The sequence below is a fragment of the Fukomys damarensis genome, unplaced genomic scaffold (genome assembly GCF_012274545.1).
Source record: "Fukomys damarensis isolate Sample0158 unplaced genomic scaffold, DMR_v1.0_HiC HiC_scaffold_17, whole genome shotgun sequence".
Lineage (NCBI taxonomy): Eukaryota > Metazoa > Chordata > Mammalia > Rodentia > Bathyergidae > Fukomys > Fukomys damarensis.
In genome coordinates, this window is record NW_022900929.1 from 70154286 (window position 1) to 70160649 (window position 6364).

The window sequence follows — 6364 nt, forward strand, 5'->3', positions numbered from 1 at the left end:
AAACTCACAGCAATCCTCCTGCCTCAGCCTCCTGAGTGCTGGGATTGCAGGCAAGTACCACCATGCCCAGTTTCTACTTTGCTTTCACCACCAAATTAGCCATTAGAGGTATTCCTTTGAGAAGCTGACAGGAAGTTAGGAAGTGAGGCAGAAAAAGTGCAAAATACTATGCTACAGTCAATAACTTAATGGAGCTAATACTGTATGATGCCTTAAAATAGTAACTCTGAGGGCTATAGGGTTAGCTCAGTGACTCTGCTGCCTGCCTTGCAACCACAAGGTGCTGAGTTTGATCCCTGGTACTAAAGAAGAAAAAAAAATAGTAACTCTGCTTAGTACCATCATGCCCCATTTCAGCAACCAGAAGTTGCAATTTTGCGGATGTCATTTTATTAATTTAATATCCATAAGGAAGAACAAAAACAAATGCAAAAGATAAAACCTGTAAGTTAGAAAATTCTGTTGAAACTGTTAAGCTGAATAAAAAGCTGCAAATTGATAACTTCGCTACATAAAGAACATATACATGTTTACAAAGAGCTTAAAGATTTGCATGTGCAGTGTGCATTTACAAGAAACTTCTAATTGCAGAAAACCCATGCCAGCTCAAAGTTTAGGTGGACGTATTTACCCAATTGAGCATTTTTAGAATAACTACTGCACAGATTGACAACAGGTCATTTTTCTCTCTTTTTTTTTTTTTTTGCAACCCCTTTTTTTTCCCCACCCCACCCCAACTTATGAAGAGATTCTATGGACTGAAAAAAGCCCCAGGCTGAAAGGACTGGGCAGCCTTGATGGACATGGGGAAGGTAGTTAGTAGACTCTGTGTATCGGCAGCAAAGGCCGCAGCCCAATGTGTGGTTTTAATGACCAGCACACAGGGCAAAAGCATTTTGCACAATGTTTGTTTTCCTGTCTTGCACTTACAAATAAGGTCTATGGGAGTAGCATGGAAAACGTTTGCTGTTTTTCCCTTTTTAAAAAAAATTTGCTTTTGTTTAAAATTCGATCTCCTTAACTACTGTAAACATAGCCTATTTTTGTGCTTAAAATACTGAATGGAAAACTCCATTGTGTGTTGCTGGACTGTTTTACAAATATTTGGTCAAATGTGAGTTAATTTGGCTGTAATGGCATTTAGAACAACAATAAAAAGAGCTGTGAAAATGGCCTTAGAGCATTATCTTTAGTTACTTGAAGAGTTTCTACTTTTTAAAAATACAGTTTATGTTAAAATAATTTTTATTAATTTAGAGAAGATAATCAATGTCTGTGAGAAAAAAAAATTTTTTTAAGCTGGAATCTCTATAAAAGCAGGACAGAGATTTTAGCCCTTGGATCTTTGGTGTTCCCTGAGTCCCTGAATGCCATCTGCACCAACACAGTAGTAGTTTGTTACTGTTTGTAACAGCATAACTGATGGCAGGGAGCGCAGGCCAACAACAGGAACTACGAACCCTGCGAGCAAAACAAATGACGCTATGAGCACTGCTGCTTTATTACTTAATTATAAGGTTTGGAGTGTTCAGTCAATGAAACATTGAACGACTTAGCTTCTGTTCTTAAAAAAACAAAACTCAAGCCCGTCAGCATTGTAAACTCTATTAGTTTAGGCTAGGATGATCTTGACGTAGCTTTAAAATCCCGTACTGATAGTGATTTCTGAAGTTATTTGCTGCTTCCTGGAGGATGTTACGGATATCGGATATCTTTGTGCTAGGAAATGTTTCTCATTCCAATCATCCACTGATTCAAAGTGCACACTACCGTGAAAGGAAATATGATTTTAACAAGTTGAAAATGATGGTGATTCTAGAATTGTTATCTAGTTTCAGATGACTTCCTCATGGGAAAATTAATACAAGCAGATGTCCAATCAATTTGTACAATGTTGGTATTTTATCTTATCTTTGCTTCTACCAAATTTGGGATTAAACCCAAGACGGACATAGAGGCTGAGGATTTAGCTCAGTGGTGCCACCGTCTGCCTTGCAAGTGCAAGGTCCCGAGTTTGATCCCTGATACAGCAAAAACAAAACAAAAACAGGGATGTAACTCAGTGGGGCGGTGCCTGCCTGGCTATCACAAGGTCCTGAGTTCAATTCTGAGGCTGGTGGCGGTGTTCACATACGGTAATGGGTAGCCAAAATGGGCAAATCTCCACAGGCAAGTTTGAGTTCAGAGTTTACAAGCTCAATTATCCTATTGCGGCCAAGTATTGTTTTACTTTCTCTTCATTTAATGGCACTACTTGGTATCATTCTACTAGTAATGTTGTAATATAAGCTATATTTATGGTAAGTTTAAGAAATATCTTTTTGCAAGAACCTCAGAAAGATCTACGCTTTTATCTAACAGGCCTAATTTTTGTTAGGTTCTACTGCTGAAGTATTACTGCATCACATGCTTCAAAGTGTATCGGGGAGTACTGCGCATATCTTGAGAATGAGGGATAACATAAATTCAGAATTTCCACGGATGCATTCACAGGCCTTGCTCCTCTGTTACTTGCAGAGTGAACCCAGCCAGGGTCTTCTCATTGAGTTACGTTCCAGCTCTTTGTAATATGTTATTTTGAGACATGGTCTTATCCAAAAGTGCTGAGATTACAGGCGTGTGCCATCACATCCAGGTTTTTTTTCAAGGGTCTTATTAAACTGTCTAGGCTGACTGGAAACTTGAGATCCTTCCTGCCTCAGCCTCCTGAGTAGCTGGGATTGTAGGCAAGGGCTACCACACTGGGGCAGAATTCACAGAATTCTTTTTTTTTTTTTTAAGACAGGGTCTCACTGTGTAGCTCAGGCTGGCCTTGGAATTCATAGAATTTTGAATGTGAAAGGAATTCAGCCATTAGTTCAGCTGCTCTTGCAATCCTACATGTTGGGATCACTTACAGACCTTTAAAAAATACTAGTGGGTAGGTCCTTCCTTCGTTATTTTTACTTAATTGATCCGAGATGTAGCCCAATTATTTTTGTGGTTTTAAAAGCTCGCCTGATCATTCTAACGTATACCCAGGCTGAAAACCATTGATGCAGTCCAGCCTCCTACATCCACACATAAACACAATAGCTCAGTAGCAGAGAAAAGAATGAAAAGAGCACCGGACTTAGTTGGTTTTTTTTTGGGGGGGTACTGGGGATCGAACTCGGGTCCTTGCACTTGCAAGTCAGGCTCCAGAACCACTGAGCTAAATCCCCAGCCCAGAGGACCAGATTTAGATAAAAGAAAAATCTTACTTTGAACCTTTTCTGTTCATTTATTGACTGTAAGGAAGTTACTTACCCTTTCAGTACCCAGCTCCTTCCAGTACAAAGGGGGAACAATCACGTCTGGCCCTATTCAAGTAGGAGATTTCTCCTTAGAGGCATAGAGTTATGGATGATCACTGAGGATGAATAATTTACCTCTGTAAACCAAAAAGTCTGGGAGGTAACGTGAGGGTGTGAACTAGCTCACACTCAATCCTGTCAGCTCACTATTCACCGTCTAAAGTAACTACTGGCTGGGAATTTAGCTCAGTGGTTCTGCCACCTGCCTCGCAGGTGCAAGGACCTGAGTTCCGTCCCCAGTACAAAAAAAAAAGTGGAAAGTAATTAATTACTGATTTAAAATATCAACTCTAATTCAAACTTCCACTCTTAGTTTGTGCATTCTCACTTTTAATAAAGCCTAAAAAGAAAAGACAGTCTTCATGGGTAATTATCAAGGTTTTCAATGGGATACATCTTTTTCTTTTGTACCAGGGATTGAACTCAGGATCTTGTGTTTTTTGAGGCAGGCTGTGGCACCACTGAGCTAATCCCCCACCCATGGATACACCTTTTTAAATAGATGAGAACTAGAAGGTAGGTCCTTAGCTGACATAGGGAGAAGATGAGGAGTGGACTATCATTTTTGTTCCCACTGAGTTCCTTTCAATATTTAAAAATCTTTGCAGTCAGGTATGGTGGTGCATACCTGTAATCCCAGCACTCTGGGAGGCTGAGGCAGGAGGATCACAGATTCAGACTCAGCCTGGGAAATTTACTTAGTGAGACTCATCTCAAAACAAAAAATGAAAAGGGCTGGGAATGTAGTTTAGTGTGCAGGTACTGTGTTCAATCCCCAGTACAACACTCCTCCAACCATTATTAAAGCTACCACCAATAATAGGGCTGGGGATCTAGCTCAGTGGTTCGGTGGCCTGCCTTGCAAGTGCAAAGACCTGAGTTCAATCCCCAGTACCAAAAAAAAGGACAATCTCACTAAAATGCTCAGGCTGGCCAATCCTCCCAGGCAGCTGAGAGTACAGGCATGTGCCACTAACACTCAGTTACAGTTCCTTATTTATTCTTTATGTCTACTGCTAAGCGATTTTCTGGGATGCCATGTCTTTAGACAGAGCTCAATTCTTGGTAAGACTGGTTTCAGGCTTCACAATGATAAAATGAAATCCTTATCAAACTAGTATGTGATGAGGCTATTCTTGCTATGTAGTTAGAATTGCTCTCACCATGGGATAGGATAAACAGAAATATAAGACAGGGTCACATCAAATGAATGTTACAACTATAGTAATTCAGAAACAGGAGGAAACAGTTGTTAAGGAAGATATTAATTTCATTAAAAAAACAAAACCTAAGCCATTTTTTACAAGTAGAGTTTTAAAATATTATTTGTTGTGGGCATGGTGGTACATACCTTTAATACCAGCACTAGGGAGGCTGAGACAGGAAGATCAAGGTGAGTTCAAGCCTAGACTGGGTTACATAGTGAGTTTGAGGCCAGCCTGAGCTACATATCAAGACCCTGTCTCAAAAAACAAAAATAAAGAAAAATTATTACCAGGAATACCATATGCATATTGTACGTGTATTCAACAGATTAGAAATTATGAAATACTTTTTTCTTTTTTTTGGTACCGGGTCGAACTTGGAACCTTGAGCTTGCGAGGCAGGCGGCGGCACCACTGAACTAAATCCCCAGCCTGCAATAGTATTTTCTAGAGAAGCTTGGTTTACAAATTGGAGAAATTTCTCAGTCTTTGGGTAAAACGTTCAGATGGATTTTTCTGTATTATATAGCTTCCAGTATTTTCTTCTTTTGCAGTACCAAGAATTTAACCTAGAACCTTTGTGCTGAACTCTTCTTCTCTTTTTCAATTTTGAGAGTTTCCTTAAATTGCTAAATTGTCCAGGCTATGCTAAAATCTGCAGTTCTCCTGCCTCAGCTTCCCAGAGGGCTGGGATTACAGGCATGTGCCGCCACGCCCAGCTCGTTATTTTATTTCGAAAACTAATAAAAAAAACAAAATATTTCCTGTTCTTCCCCCGATACTTAAACCTTCACCTTATTTTAAACCTAACTTTATCACCAGTTGGTACAAAAAAGATTTCTTAAAGCGTTCACAAACATTGCATTTGTTAATCCTCGAGTGGGGTGGAGTGAGCAAGGTGAGTTTACACAGGAGATAAATTCAGCAAGATTAAGAGATCAGATTCAGGCTGTGGTACTTTCAGATTCGAAATCCTATGCTAAGATCCTTTCGTGAATGTTTCTCAATGTGAAAAACGGGTGGGTGGTGGGTGAGAACCTACAACTAAGCACACTGAAAGGTGATAAATACGAAGCTTTCGCGCTCTAAAAAAGTTCCAAGCAGTAAGGTACTGGAACTCTGATAACACACTGTAACTTTAAGAACTTGGGCTGGTTCTGCCAAGACAAAAAATCTGGGTTCAAAGATTCAAAAGGGGCACTCTAGGGCAATCACTAACCCGGCAAACACGTGGGGTACTTCGCGCGGCCGATTTCACCCGGAACACCGGGCACCCACGTGTCCTTCAGGAAATTCAGGACTCCGGGGATCAAGGAAGCCGAGCAGGGGCCGGGGGAAAGCAAAGCGCCGCGAACTGGGCTTCGCTGGGCGCATCCCGCGAGCTCCGAGGACTTGGGGACAGGCCCGGAAGCAGCTGGGGGGGGCGTCGCGGTGAAGCTCGGGCTTCACCAGGTGGTTGTTCTCCTGGTCCGGGTGGGAGCAGGGGACACCGCTCGAAGGGCAGAATCTGGGGGCAAGTCGCTGAACAGCGACAGGTGGGCGCTGGCCAGAGCCCGAGATGGGCCGGCTGCGCGGAGGCCAAACCTCGCGACCCTTCCGAGACGCCGTAGCCCCACCCCCTCGGCGCGTGGCGCTCGTGACGCGCGGGCCGCTCTTCTTACAGAGGTCGCTCTTGTCCGAACGGTCGGCCGTGCTGCGCCTGCGTGGACGGGAGGGGAAGTGAGGCGGTTGCCTCCGCGCCTTTTCCGGCAGCGGCGGCGGCAGAGCTGGGAGGAGGAGGAGGAGGGCGGAGGGGGTCCGTGCTCGGGGCGGCGGCTGGGGGGA